Source organism: Equus przewalskii, chromosome 14 (assembly GCF_037783145.1).
Source record: "Equus przewalskii isolate Varuska chromosome 14, EquPr2, whole genome shotgun sequence".
NCBI lineage: Eukaryota > Metazoa > Chordata > Mammalia > Perissodactyla > Equidae > Equus > Equus przewalskii.
The window spans coordinates 70,792,865-70,809,324 of NC_091844.1; the positions used below are offsets into that span (position 1 = coordinate 70,792,865).

At 36.3% G+C, this 16,460-nt stretch overlaps 1 protein-coding gene across 25 annotated transcripts in view; it reads right to left on the bottom strand.

The window, feature by feature from the left end:
- Positions 1 to 16,460, bottom strand: part of NCOA1 (nuclear receptor coactivator 1) — a 251,118-nt gene that overhangs the window by 154,925 nt on the left and 79,733 nt on the right. For 3 of the 25 annotated variants that reach the window (XM_070573190.1, XM_070573175.1, XM_008515283.2), the window contains exon 3: positions 13,815 to 13,933. The exons of the other annotated variants lie outside the window; for them this stretch is intronic. The gene's annotated coding sequence lies outside the window, so the exon portion shown is untranslated. The remainder of the gene's footprint in view (positions 1 to 13,814; positions 13,934 to 16,460) is intronic. 25 annotated transcript variants of the gene reach the window in all.

Genomic DNA, 16,460 nt, shown 5'->3' on the forward strand with positions numbered 1-16,460 from the left:
TTAAAAATTTATACATAATGACTTAAAAACTGCTAAGACTCCAATGAATAAGTGAATAGACCTCCCTAAATATACACAAAGAAACATTAAATATTGTGCACATAACAATTTAGCAAACACTGGGTGGGGGAACACTCAATGTGATAATGCCGTGAAATTGGCATGCTCCTTTGTTGACAGTGAAGAAAAGGTGACACAACCTTATTAGGAAGCAATTTGACATTAAGTAGCAACATTAGAAAATGATGATGTCCTCTAAAGGAATTATTAGAAGTTGGGAAAGTCTTCCAATTCTAGACTCACATTTGACAGCTATGTGATAACTAGACAAGTCACATACCATTTTGAGCAGTTTTTTACTGTAAAATATGAGTACCAAGCCACTAATTCTCAGGGTTGTTGTGACAGTTAAAAGAGTAACAAAGCACGTAAAAATGTCTTAAAAACTGCAGAGCACAGGGTTGACCCAAGGTCTGTGAACTCTGGGGATTTCAGAAGGTCCTCAAACTCTCTGATTGAATATATTTGAAAGTGTGTGAATGTTTGGAGGACCCCAGATCCTCCAAGAGGTCCCTGATCCTCAATAAAACTGAAAACTACTATAAGCAAAGACCAAAATAAAAGTGAAGATATTCCTTCCAACATCCAGCTTAATGCCTGGCACATTATAGGCCCAAATCAGGAATTCGCTATAAAAATCCAGGTAGTATTTAAGATGGTTTTTAACTTACCCCATTTATTTCTAAACCATTCAGAATAGCATTTAGTGATTTCTTAGCATATTAATTCATTCTCTGACGTAGTTATAAAGGGAACTTGAAATTTAGGAAAACAATATGACAGTCAGTTGGATCTACTTGGATCAATCACATGAAATTAATGCAATCTACTTCAGAAAATGAAGGGGCAGTAGATAAAGTTAATATATTTAAAATATTATTAATTCATTAAAATATGTATAATTAATATGTAAACTAAACTGGGACATTCATCTTGAGGCAAACAAAAACTAGAGATTTTATGTTTTGTTTTGAAAGATTTTATTTCTCCTTTTTCTCCCCAAAGCCCCCTGGTACATAGCTGTGCATTTCTAGTCGTGGGTCCTTCCAGTTGTGGCACGTGGGATGCGGCCTCAGCATGGCTTGATGAGGGGTGCCATGTCCGCACCCAGGATTCAAACTGGCGAAACCCTGGGCCACCGAAGCTGAATGCATGAACTTAACCACTCGGCCACGGGGCTGGCCCCTACGTATATATTTTTAATAAAGTGGGATATAGAAAATTATCACTCTCCAAAATAATTAAGACTAAAAGATTAATTCTAAAATTTCCATTTCTAGATAATGAACCATACTTTCATTTAAAAAATTTTAAGCCCTATCAGTAAGCCACAGTGATAAAATTCTACCCAATCAAGCACAAGGCAAACACACTATAAAGGAATTTTAACTATAATGAAAACTAAATAATTAAAAATTAAAATAACTTGAGGAATTTCACTTCTGGAAAGGTGGAACTGATATATTTTTCCCTATTCTTCTCACTAAATAAAACTAAAAGTCCTGGACATCATACATAACAAAGTTAAGAAGACTAAAGGTGGAGAGAAGGCGGCAGACCAGGCAGGGAACCACAGGATACAAGGAAAATGACAAAGTAGAGTGTTCTACAGGTTTTCTTTTGTGCCTTATATATCCCAGACTTGGAGCTGAAGAAGCTGGCAACTTGGAAATACCAACAGGCCCAGATCTCCCCACAAAAAAATACAAACAACCAAACCAAACCAAATCCTTTTCTTCCTAGTCAAAAGATCAGCAAAGGGACAACCTAGACAAAAGCTGTTGTACACAAGCATCACACAAAAAAATTGTGGACCTACTCCCACCAGCAAAGTGAAGAGGGGAGCCTAGACTTTCACCCTTGCCATGCTGTAACAGGGCACCCCACAATCCCCATCACAGTAGTGTCAGAGAAGGCTAGCTGAAGGCTGGTCTCTGCCAGGTAATAATGAGACCTCCTTCCCCATGGTGTCCGGGAAGACCACATAGAGAGCTTGGACTTCCACCTGGCAGTGACAAGGTACCTCTCTCCTTCTCTGCTACAGGCTAGTGTCAGAAGAGGTGTTTCACCACTGCCCAACAGTAAAAAGGCCCTCCCCTGTGGAGGCCATGTGGGAAGCAGTATTGTGGCATTCCTGCCCCTCCTAGGCAGGGAAAAGTCAATGGAGGTCAGAATTCCTATCCCTTACAAGCAGTAATGACGAAATTCCCTCCAACTTGAAAGTTAACAGAGGCAAACTGAGGAATCCGGACTTCTATCGCCACTGGACAGTCATAAGACAGAGCTCTCCCCTCCATCCCACGGTGGAGCAGATCCAGGGTCTCAGAACATAATACCCAAAATGTACAGGTATTCAATGAAAATCACTCATCATACCAAAAACCAGGAATATCTCAAACTGAATTGAAAAATACAATTCACAGATGCCAATACCAAGATGATGGAGATGTTAAGATTTGGCTATCATAAAAAACGACTCACAGAGCAATTACACACATACTTGAAACAAGCCAAAAAAGAGAGTCTCAGCAAAGAAAGAAAAATAAAGAAGAACCAAATGGAAATTTCAGAACTGAAAAACACAATTAACTGAAATAAAGACTCAATGTATGAGTACAAAAGTAGAATGGATAGGACAGAGGAAAGAAATCACTGAAGTGGAAGACCAAAGAATAGAAACCACCCAATTTGAACAACAGAGAGAAAATACTGAAAGCAAATAAACAGTGTCTTGGGGATCCGTGAGACTATAACAAAATATCTGTCTTCCATGTTGTTAAAGTCTCAAAAAGAAAGAGGGCAGTGGGGCTGGTCCAGTGGTGTACTGGTTAAGTTCACACACTCTGCTTTGTTGGCCAAGCGTTCATGAGTTTGGATCCCAGGCGTGGACCTACATACTGCACATCAAGCCATGCTGTGGCAACGTCCCATGTACAAAAAACTGAGGAAGACTGGCACAGATGTTAGCTCAGGTACAATCTTCCTCAAGCCAAAAGAGGAAGATTGGCAACAGATGTTAGCTCAGGGCCAATCTTCCTCCCTGCAAAAAATAAATAAATAAATAAATTGGGCAGGGCTGAAAAAGTACTCCAAAAAATAAAGGCTGATAACTTCCCAAGCTTGGCAAAACACATAAAACTCCAGATTCAAGAACCTAAGTGAATCCTAAACAGGATAAGCCCAAGACACATCATAGTAAAACTACTGAAAACTAAACACAAAGAAAATGTAACAAAAACAGCGAGAGAGACATGATGCTTTATCTATGGGGGGAAAAACAATTCAAATAACAGACTTCTCATCTGAAACAAAGGAGGGATGAAGGAAGAAGCACAACATTTTTCACTGAAGTCCACATCTGATCATCTATGTATATCCGTTTTTCTCTTGTTCACGACTCTTGGTATGCCTAGAAGCTGGAGATTGAATGTCAGATATTATGCAATAAAAATTGCAGACGGTGTGTAGGGGAGGTGACATCAGCATCATGGTGGAGTGAGCTATCCTTGTAAACTCTCCCATCAAAGATACAATGAAAAGGACATTCATATTCCAACAGAGGACACCCATAGAATACAAAAAATGTCCAAGAGACCCACACAGCCATATGTCAGAAAGTGGAGGTGCTAGAGCTTCCCCTGAAGAAGTGGAACAAGGTAAGAGAAATCTTCTCTTCCTCCTGAAGTGCAATGACCCAGGGACTGTGCATGGCTCCGAAGGAAACGGGGGTGGGGGAGGCACTCTGTGGGAACACCATCACTCTCCAAGGTCCTTCACAGCCTGGGGGGAAAGCCCCACACAGGGTGACTAGCTATCAAAAGGGTGTCTTCACGAAGCTAACGCTCCAGGAGCAAATAGTGAGGGCACAGTGAGAAGCCCCTGAGATCTGCAGGAAAAAGAAAGCACCCCTTCCCCCTACCTGACACCCCAATTCAGCAGGGGTGAGCTGAGCTGCAGATTGCAGTGGGCTCAGAATACACAGTTCTTGACCCCTACCGAGGGGCGGGACATGGAAGCAGTGATCAACTACTACCACAAAGCGGAACCGTAAATCCATGCCCTCTAGCAGCATGAAAAATTATATTAAATCTCCAGACACAAAAGAAAATGACAGGTACCCAGAAATCAACCCTGAAGGCACAGAAATCTATAATCTAAATGACAGAAAATTCAAAATAGCTATCATAAAAAAACCCAATGAGCTGCAAGAAAATGCAGATAGACAGTTCAGTGAATTCAGAAACTACTTCACAACAGAGATTGAAATTATAAAGAACCAATCAGAAATATTGGATATGAAAAACACAATGGATGAGATAAAGAATATGGATTCCCTGAGGAACAGAGCTGATATTATGGAGGAATGAATCAGTAATATCGAGAATAGAAATATAGAAATGCTTCAGATGGAGGAGCACAGAGAACTAAAACTAAAAAGAAATGAAGAAATTCTCCAAGAAATATCTGACTCAATTAGGAAATGCAACATAAGGATTATAGGTATTCCAGAGGGAAAAAGAGAAGGAGAATGAAGCAAAAGTTTGTTCAAAGAAATAATAGTGGAGAAATCCCCAAGCCTGGGGAAGGGGCTGGAAATAAAAGTGAAAGAAGCCAATATATCACCTAACTCTATCAATGTAAAAAGAACTTCCACAAGGCATATAGTAGTGAAGCTGGCAAAAGTCAATGACAAAGAAAAAGTACTAATGGCAGCAAGGCAGAAGAAAATAACTTACAAAGGAACCCCTATCAGGCTTTCAGCAAATTGCTCAGCAGAAACCTTACCAGCTAGGAGAGAGTGGAATGATATATTCAAATCTATGAAAGACAAAAACTTTCAGCCAAGAATACTCTATCCAGGGCAAATATCCTTCAGATATGATAGAGAAATAAAAATTTCCCAGATGAACAAAAGCAAAGGGAGTTCATCACCACAAGATCCCCTCCCCCACAAAAGAAATCATCAAGAAGGCCCTCATACCTGAAAAAAGAAAAAACAAGAAAGGGGTTACAAAGCCTTGAGCAAGGAGATAAACAGGCAGACAAAATCAGAAAATTGTAGGCATCCATCAGAACAGGTTAGCAAACCTTCAAGTCTAACATTAAAGATAAAGGGAAGGAAAACATCAAAAATAAATATAATCTTGTCATTTTAACCACAAACTCACAAAACAAGATGGAATAAGATGTGACAAAACCAACTTAGGAGAGGAAGAGGAAAGGGGTGGAATTGGTTTAGTCTAAAGAAATAAGAGCTTATCAGAAAATGTACTATCTCATCTACAAGATTTTTCATACAAACCTCATGGAAACCACTAAACAAATAAGCATAAAAGAGAAACAAGAAATAAGGAGAAAACTAAGAAAATCAGCATAGAAAGCTACCTAACTGAATTGGAAGCTGAAATACACAGTACAAGAAAGAAAGGAAATGCAGGAGAACTAGAAGATGAGTTATAAAATCACAGCATTAAGCCATTTTATATCAATAATCACTCAATGTAAATGGATTGAATTCTCCAATCAAAAGACACAAAGTGGTGAGATGGATTAAAAAACAAGACCCCAAAATATGCTGCCTCCAGGAAACACATCTCAGCTCCATTGACAAACACAGGCTCAGAGTGAAGGGATGGAAGAGGATACTCCAAGCTAATGGCAAACAAAAGAAAGCAGGTGTTGCCATACTTATATCAAAGTAGACTTCAAGATAAAACAGGTAAAGCGAGACAAAGAGGGGCAGCATTTAACAATAAAAGGAACACTCCAAAAAAAAAAAAAAAGGAACACTCCACCAAGAAGACATAACACTTACAAATATCTATGCACCCAAAACAGGAGCACCAAAGTGAATAAAGCGACTATTAACAAAAGTAAAAAGAGATATTAACAATGACACAATAATAGTAGGGGACCTCAACACTCCACTCACATCATTGGACATATCACCCAGACAGAAAATTAACAAGGAAACAGTGAAATTAAATGAAAAATTAGACCAGATGGGCTTAATAGATACATATATACATATATATAGAAGACTCCATCCAAAAACAGCAGAATACACATTTTCTCAAGTGCACGTGGAACATTCTCAAGGATAGACCATATGTTTGGAAATAAGGCAAGCTTCAATAAATTTAAGAAGATTGAAATCATACCAAGCATCTTTTCCAACCATAATGCTACAAAACTAGAAATTAGCTACAAGAAAAAAGCTGAGAAACAGACAAAGATGTGGAGACTAAACAACATGCTACTGAACAACCAATGGATCACTGAAGAAATTAAAGAAGAAATAAAAAAATATCTGGAGACAAATGAAAATGAAAACATACCAAACAAACTCATATGGGATGCAGCAAAAGCAGCAATAAGAGGGAAATTCATCACAATACAGGCTCAACATAACAAACAAGAAAAATCCCGAGTAAGCAATCTCAAACTATACCTAAAAGAACTAGAAAAAGAAGAACAAACAAATAAATCCCAAAGTCAGCAGGAGGGAAATAAATAAATAAAAATCAGAGCAGAAATAAATGAAATTGAAACAAAAAAGACAGTATAAAGGATCAATAAAATAAACAGCTGGTTCTTTGAGAAAATAAACAGAATTGACAAGTCCTTAGCCAGACTTATGAAGAAAAAGATAGAAAGCTCAAATAAATAGAATTAGAAATGAAAGAGGAGAAATTACAACAGATACCACAGAAATACAAAAGATTATAAGAGAATACTATGAAAAACTATATGCCAACAAATTGGACAATCTAGAAGAAATCAATAAATATTTGGACTCTTACAACCTACCAAACCTGAATGAAGAAGAAATACATAATCTGAACAGACTAATCACAAGAGACTGAAACAGTAATCAAAAACGTCCCAAAAAATAAAAGCCCAGGATCAGATGGCTTCCCTGAAGAATTCTACCAAACATTCAAAGAAGATTTAATACCTATCCTTCTCAAACTATTCCAAAAAACTGGGGAAGACAGAACACTTCCTAACACACCCTATAAGGCCAACATCGAACTGATACCAAAGCATGACAAGGACAACACAAAAAAGGAAAACTACAGGCCAATATTGCTAATGAACATAGACGCAAAAATCCTCAACAAAATACTAGTAACCTGAATACAGCAATACATCAAAAAGATCATACACCATGATCAACTGGATTTTATACCAGGGACACAGGGATGATTCAATATCTGCAAATGAATCAATGTGATACACCACACTAACAAAATGAGTGATAAAAACCACATGATCATCTCAATAGACACAAACAAAGCATTTGATAAGATCCAACAGCCATTTATGATAAAAACTCATAAAATGGGGATTGAAGGAAAGTACCTCTACATAATAAAGGCCATATATGACAAACCCACAGCCAACATCATACTCAATGGGGAAAAACTGAATGACATCCCTCTGAGAACAGGAACAAGACAAGGGTGCCCACTCTCACCACTCTTATTCAACATAGTACTGGAGGTTTTGGCCAAAACAAGTAAGAGAAAGGAATAAAAGGAATACAAATAGGAAACAAAGACGTGAAACACTCACTGTTTGCAGATGAAATGATTTTATATATAAAAAATCCTAAAGAATCCACTGGAAAACTATTAGAAATAATCAACAACTACAGTAAAGTTGCAGGGTACAAAATGAACTTAGAAAAATCAGTTGCATTTCTATACTCCAATAATGAACTAACAGAAAGAGAACTCAAGAACACAATCCCAGTTACAATGGCAACAAAAGAAATAAAATATCTAGGAATAAATTAAACCAAGGAGGTGAAATACCTATACAATGAAAACTATAAGACATTACTGAAAGAAATATGATGATGAAGAAATGGAAAGATATTCCATGCATATGGATCGGAAGAATAAACATAGTTGAAATGTCCATACTACCTAAAGCAATCTACAGATCCAACGCAATCCCAATCAGAATGCCAATGACATTCTTCACGGAAACAAAACAAAGAATCTTAAAATTCATATGAGGCAACAAAAGACGCCCAATAGCTAAAGCAATCGTGAGAAAAATGAACAAAGCTGGAGGCATCACAATCCCTGTCTTCAAAATATGCTACAAAGCTATAGTAATCAAAACAGCATGGTACTGGTACAAAAACAGGCATACAGAACAATGGAACAGAACTGAAAGCCTAGGAATAAAACCACACATCTACAGACAGCTAATCTTTGACAAAGGTGCTAAGACCATACAATGGAGAAAGGAAAGTGTCTTCAATAAATGGTGTTGAGAAAACTGGACAGCCACATGCAAAAGAATAAAAGTAGACCACTATCTTTCGCCATTCACAAATATAAATTCAAAATGGATTGAAGATTTGAAAGTAAGACCTGAAACTAAACATTTCTAGAAGAAAATATAGGTAGTACATTCTTTGCCATAGTCTTGAAAGGATTTTTTCAAATACCATGTCTTCTCAGACAAGGGAAACAAAAGAAAAAACAAACAAGTGGGACTTCATCAGACTAAAGAGCTTCTGCAAGGTAAAGGAAACCAAGATCAAAACAAAAAACAGCCCACCAACTGGGAGAAAATATTTGCCAATCATATATCCGATGAGAGGTTAATCTCCATAATATATAAGGAATTCACACAATTGAAAACAAAAAAACAACCCAATGAAAAAATGGGCAGAGGATATGAACAGACATCTTTTCATGTTCAACTAATCATCAGGGAAATGCAAATAAAAACTACACTAAGATATCACCTAACATCCTTTAAAATGGTTATAATCACCAAGACAGAAAAATAACATGTTGGAAAAGGCTGTAGAGAAAAGGGAATCCTCATACACTGCTGGCGGGAATGCAAACTGGGGCAACCACTATGGAAAACAGTACAGAGATTCCTCAAAAAATTAAAAGTAGCAATACCATATGACCCAGCTATCCCACTACCGGGTATCTAGCCAAAGAACCTGAAATCAACAATTCAAAGAGACTTACTTACGCACCCCTATGTTCACTGCAGCACTATTCACAATAGCCAAGACGTGGAAGCAACCCAAGTGCCCATCAACTGATGACTGGATAAAGATGTGGTGTATAAATATATACAATGGAATACTACTCAGCCATAAAAAAGACAAAATCATCCCATTTGCAACAACATGTATGGACCTTGAGGGTATTATATTAAGTGAAATAAGCCAGCCAGACAAGAAACAAACACCATATGATTTCACTCGTGTGGAAGATAAACACATGGTCACAGAAAACAGTTCAGTGGTTACCAGGGGGAAGGGGGCTAAGGGGGCAAGGGGTTGGGCACAAAGGGTGAAGGGAACACTTATATGGTGACAGACAAATAATAATATAAACTGAAATTTCACAATGTTGTAAACTATTGATCTCAATAAAAAAAATTCACATCTTGATAAAAAATACTTTAAGGTGTTTAAAGTTAGATGCTTACTAGTGATGTCATGTTTTCCATCTATTTCTTTATACACTACAAGTCCTTTAAATTTACCTTTCCTCTAGTACTTTTTATGGTATAATATACACTTGTTAAATATTTTACTGAAACATAGGAAAAAATTGTAGAGTGTGAATGACATCTTTTTCAATAGAAGATTTCCTTTATTTCTGGCTGGCAACGGGAGCTAATCTATCATATGATCCAGCTATTCCACTGCTGGGTATCTAGCCAAAGAACTTGAAAACACATATGCATAAAGATACACGCATCCCTATGTTCATCGCAACATTATTCACAATAGCCAAGACTTGGAAGTAACCTAGGTGCCCATCAAGGGACAAATGGATAAAGACGATATGGTATATATACATAATGGAATACTACTCAGCCATAAGAAATGATGAAATCTGCCATTTATGACAACATGGATGGACCTTGAGGGTATTATGCTAAGTGAAATAAGTCAGAGGGAGAAAGTCAAATATCATATGATCTCACTCATAAGTAGAAGATAAAAACAACAACAAACAAACACAGCAACAGAGACTGGATTGGTGGTTACAGTGGGGTGGAGGGGGAGAAAGAGGTGATTAGGCACACGTGTGGGGATGGACTGTGATTAGTCTTTGGGTGTTGAACATGATGTAATCTACACAGAATTGGAAATATACTATGATGCACACCTGAAAGCTACAGAATGTTATAATCCAATGTTACTGCAACAAATAAATAAATAAATAAATAAATAAAACATTTTCTTTAGTTTCTGGCTGGCAATGGGAGCTAATCTAATCAGAGATTAAGCGAATTTGAAGCCAGTTTTCAATCATATTAAGACCTGGTCAACTTCTCTGGTTCACCCTTAATGCTGGAATAGTCATTCAGAGATCTCAAATGAAAGCCTAGAATGTTTACCAAAACTCTATTTCTATAGCACCATGAGACTGCTGGAAATTCTGCTTAGATTCCCAGCATCTTAGCAGCCACTTTCTCCTCAACTTCCTTGCCTATTGGCTTGCACTGCTTACTAATCTACAACAACTTCTAGGGGAACCATAGTTTAGACTTTTGGGCTCACTTCTCTATGTTCATATTCTCTTCAGGATCTTGGTCACTCAAGCTCTAGATGCCTTGGTAACCCTGAATTCCAACAGTCTCTCCACTCCTGTAAGACTGCCAAAAGCTCTCCTCAGTTTCTCTCTTTGCAACCACTCATGTTCAACTTTCCTTCCTCTCGGTGATGTCATCTTCAAAATGGTAAAAACTCCCCTAGGTATAATTAATGTGCCTCCTCACATTGATAAAATTAAAAAGCCAAAAATAAAAACTCTTAGCAAGTTAGGAACAAAAAAATAATTTCCCTACTTTGTTAAAACCTATCAGAAGCCAAGAGTAAACAGTATACTTAAAAATAAAATAACAGATGTTTTTTCATGTATTTTAAGAAAAAGGTAATGATGGAAATCACATGTGCTATCCAACATAGTACTGAAAGCCACAGCCAATGCAATAAATCAAGAAAAGAAAATAAACATATTAATTCTGGAAAGGAAAAGACCTCCAAAAAGTGGTTATTTTTATATAATATGAATACCTATATCTATCCTTATAAAACTCAATGAGAATAGCATAAAACACTATGAAAATTCATATGAACACTCAGTATGATGTCAAGAAATAAAAGATCCCTGTCCTTGTAGAAACTGCATTCTTGTTTCACAGATATGGTAGGAAAGATAACTAGTAACAACAAACATCATAAACAGGTAAATCATCAAATTTGTTAGAAGGTGATAAACACCATGAAAACGTAAAATAAAATACAGTAGGATAAGAGGAAATCAGAACTGGGAACAGGTAGACAACAAATTTTTTTTTAAAAAATCATGGTTATTTGTCCTACGAGACATCAAAAACTATTTTAACAATACAATAATTGGAAGTACGTGGTAATGGCACATGAATACAAAAATAGATCAATGGAACAGAATAGAAATTGTAGAAACAGACACCTGTAAATATAAGATGTTAGTATATACAAATGTGCTATTAGCAGGAAGACAGACTATTCAATAAATGGTGCCAGGACAACTGGCAAGCTACTTAAATAAAAGTAAATGAGATTTATATACTACATCATTAAAACGTAGAGGAAAAAAAAAGTCAGAGAGTTAAAAGATAAACTACCTAATCGTGACAATTAAATCTCCAGTTACTAGAAAAAAAGTGGGAGGGGGAAATGAGAAGTTGTTGTTCAATGGGTATAATGTTTTAGTTTTGCAAGATGAAAAACTTCTGGAGATCTGTTGCACATCATTGTAAATATACTTAACACTACTGAACTATGGACTTAAAAATGGTTAAGATGGTAAGTTTTAAGTTATGAGTTTATGTTATGTTTTTTAATTGCAAAAAAAAGTGTAAGTGAGTATTTTATGCCTCTGGGCAAAGAAATCTTCCTTAAATAAACTAAAGAGTACACATAAACCATAAAGGAAAAGACTGATAAATCTGATCTTTTTTGGTAGAATTTCTATATATCACAAGACAATATACTCAAAAGGAAAGACGAGTGATAACATAGAAAATAATTGGCATCAAATAGAAAAAAAGGATGAATAATCAAAAGATCTAAAGAAAATCTACAAATCAGTAAGAAAAATGTTCAATATCCAACAGGAAGAGATACAAAGCATATGCATAAATAGGCTATTCCCATTAGAGAAAATACAAACAGTCCTAAAAAATAAAAAAACAGCAAAAATAAGCAACCCCACTAGTAATTAGTGAAATAAATACTAAAGACTGAGATGACATTTTCTACTAGCCAGATTCAAAGAATTTGAAAGCTTGATGATAACAAGAGTTCACAAATGTGTGAGATAACTTTCAAGTACTAATGATAAAGGGATAGATTGAAACAACAGTTCTGGAAGACAATCTGGCACTATCTTCCAAATTAAAACTGCATATATCATCACTGTGTGCCTCTTTATAGAAGATGATGTGGGAACCTGGAATTGGCCACCCCAAGATATGTCTCTTTGGCATCAGGATTATTTGAGGCTGATTGCTTTTGATAAACTGGGACAGGGAAAGAGTCTCTGAGGAATGGAACTTGCCCTTTGTTAGGACACATTTACATCTGTGAGGTAAATCTCTATCTGTAAAGGTGCCTCCCTCTCTGTACCAGGAAGAAGAAAGGAGATGACCTTCTCTCTAGAAACTCTTAATCAATACCAAAGGCAAGGACTTAAATCTGCATTTTATTGTGCTAGTCTGGCAACCTCCTGTAACTGTCTTCCCTCCCCCTCCCAACGTTGGCATTTCTTAAGGATTAAGCATCTTTCCTTAGGCTAGGAACTGATTGCTGTGCTCACCTGTGACCGCCCAGCTCCAGACAAGCGACTTGCCTCCGGCTACGCCCTCTGAGACAGCAGACCACTACCTGCTGTGTCCATGAAGCACTGTGCCGACAGGGCAATCTTGTGACTATTGTGGGAGGGACATTTCAATCACATGTGAAACACCCTGTTTCGGGGTATATAACCACTATGTGCACCCCATTTCTTCGGTACCCTTTCTTCCTTCGGGAAGAAAGGCCCCGGGCCATGGTTCCTCATAAAGCTTTGTTTAATTTTCTCTTGCTATTCTGTCTCTTGTGAATTTAATTCGTTCTCAGCCAGACGAACCCACATTTGGGAAGAGGAAACGTCTTCCTCCCCTACAATGACAACACTTAGAAATCAAACCTGAATCTAATCATTTTACTTGTTTCAATTAGGATCCAAATAAGGCATATCAACCCCTCACATTAGGACCCTTATTTGGATCTCAATTCAAACAAGTAAAATAGTAAAAATATGGAACAAAACGTTTCTGACATTACAACAATTTAAAATTTGAATATTTTACTGGATATTTAATGATATTAAAGAATTATTGTTAATTTAAAGTATGATAATGGTATTGTGATTATGTTTTTCTAAAAAAGAAAGGATCTTATCTTTCCAGAAACATACGAAATATTTACAGATCAAATGACAGAATATCTGGATTTGTTTGAAAATATGAGAAGAGAGAAAGTGAGTGAGAATATAGATAAAACAAGATTGGTCATTGATTGATAACTGCTGAAGGTGAGTAGGAATTCATTATTCTATTTTGTTTACTTTGGTATATGTTTGAAAATTTCCATAATAAAACATTTTTAAGATGTATATACCATTCGACTCAGAAATTCCACTTTTCTTTATCTCAAAGGAACTCACGTGTAGGTGAATGAGGAAGCACATACAGGGATACTCCTGTCTTCACTGTTTGTAGTTTTAAAAAATCATAAACGATCTGCTGTAAAAATCTTGAGTATCCAAATAAAACTATGGTATACCTACAGTACAAAAAGCAATGCAGAAATTGAAAAACAACAAAACACAGACCCAAACACGTTGTAGAGTAAAAAAATCATATAGCCAAACTATATAAATATACCATTTATAAAAAATAATCCACATATTACATATTTCCTACAAGTATGTGTGTATACATGTATATATATGTGTGTGTGTGTATACACATAAATATAAATGGATTGAAAATATCTGAAAAGACAGACACCAAATGTTTAACAATGCTTACCTATGGAGAAAACGAAAAAGAACTAGGACTGTGAGAATGCTCAAAAGAGACTTTAGTTTTATCTATCTTGTTAGAATTCCAAAAAAGAGAATTACTTCTGTAGGTAAAATTTATTTTTAAAAAAGAACATTAATTCACATTTTTACTGTCTCTACAAATCAACAAATCTTTTTTGACTTTTGTTCAGAAACAGAACCAAGAAATATTTCCTGGAAAATTAACTATACAACATATCCTTCTCTACATTAAAAATAAAGAACTTATAGACAAGAATGCAAGCAATCTGGGGGAAAAAATATTAGGCTTAACCACATTAAACTGGCAATATTCTATCATTTTTGCCTTCAAAACATGGCAATTTCATGAGGTTTGACCTAACAGACTTTCTAATAGCAATATTATTATTGCAGTAAGTTTTTTACATTTACATATAATATACTCTTGAAAACTTGTATGAAAGATAAAATGTGTGAAAAAATAAAACAGATTACTATTAGAAAGTTAAAGAAATGTGTATGTCCCTAATTTCACCAGACCAGTTGTCAACAATTACAACATTTCTACATTTTCTTCAAATTCTGTCCTCCTACTTAACACACAATATTGGATTAATATTCTTTAGTCCAATAAGCATCTGACTGAAGCCAAAGATTTGTAATTTTCACCTTGGTCTTAAATAATATTCAATTTATAAGCATGGTTTATAATTATCACCAGCAGCTGAATTTCTTTAACGTTCCGCTCATTCTTATAAAATAGGAGCAAGTGTAAAATAAGAGCAAGGACTGTATAAGTAACTTTTTTAAAAGATGGCAACACTTTTGAAGCCAAAATACTGGAATAGACACAACTAGGCAGTATCATGTTAGTTGGTTACTGAGTCTCATTTATTCATAAGAAAAGCAGAGTATAATGTGCAAAAATACGGGTTGCATAAAAAAAGTCAAAATTATGGAAACAAAGGACCTCTTGTAATTATAATTATTCTTATCATCACAATGATCCTAACACCAACTTAAGACTTAAGGAATTGGGCTTTACCAAAAATTTGTGGGAAAGATGCAAGAAATGCATTATTTTCTATTCTTCCTCTTAGATCTTCAATCTATTCCCCATTAATTCATGCCCCACTTGAAGAGTAAAGAATTTTTATAAACAGGTCTTTTAAAATGATCTGATCACATCCTTCTCCTGTTTAAATCTCTTCAATTCCCCTGCTTAAAACACTTCAATAGATTCCTACAGCTCTTAAAATCCATGAAGTCCTATAAGGACCAAATGATGTGATTCCTTTCTACTCTTCAGTCGTACATCATATCATTTTTGCCATAGTTCTCTGTGTTCCAGTTATACAGTCTTTTTTTTTTTTTACTTTAGCTTCACTTTTCTTGTCTTTTTTTTTTTTTTTAAAAGATTGGCACCTGAGCTAACAACTGTTGCCAAACTTTTTTTTTTCCTGCTTTTTCTCCCCAAATCCCCCCAGTACATGTTCTATATTTTAGTTGTGGGTCCTTCTAGTTGTGGCACATGGGACATCGCCTCAGCATGGCCTGATAAGCAGTGCCATGTCTGCTCCCAGGATCTGAACCAGCGAAACCCACTGGGCTGCCAAAGCAGGGCGCAGGAACTTAACCACTTGGCCATGGGGCCAGCCCTAGCTTCACTCTTTAAAAATTACATTTTGGGGGCCAGCCCAGTCATGTAGTAGTTAAGTCTGCATGCTCCACTTTGGCAGCCCAAGGTTCATGGGTTCGGATCCTGTGCACGGACCTACACAATGCCATCCAGCCATGCTGGGGCAACGTCCCATGTACAAAATAGAGGAAGACTGGCACACGTTAGCTCAGGGACAATCTTCCTCAATCAAAAAGAGGAAGCTTAACAACAAATGTTAGCTCAGGGCCAATCTCCCTCACCAAAAAAAAAAAAAGAAACAAAAAAGAAAAACTACATTTTGTAAACTATCATACAGTAAAACTGACTTTTTTGTGTGCACAGTTCTATGAATTTTAACACATATATAGAGTCATGTAACCATCACCACAAGCAGAATACAGAGAGTTCCATGACACCCAAAATAAACTCCCTCATGCTTTATAGTCACACTCTCCCATCATACCTAACCCCTAACTGTTCTATTCAGAATGGCTTTGTCTTTTTGTCATATAGTATATATACTATATACATATAATGTCATATAAATAGAGCCATACAGTATGTTATTTTTCGAGACTGGCTTTTTTCACCTAGCACAATGCCTCTGAAATTGACCCAAGGTG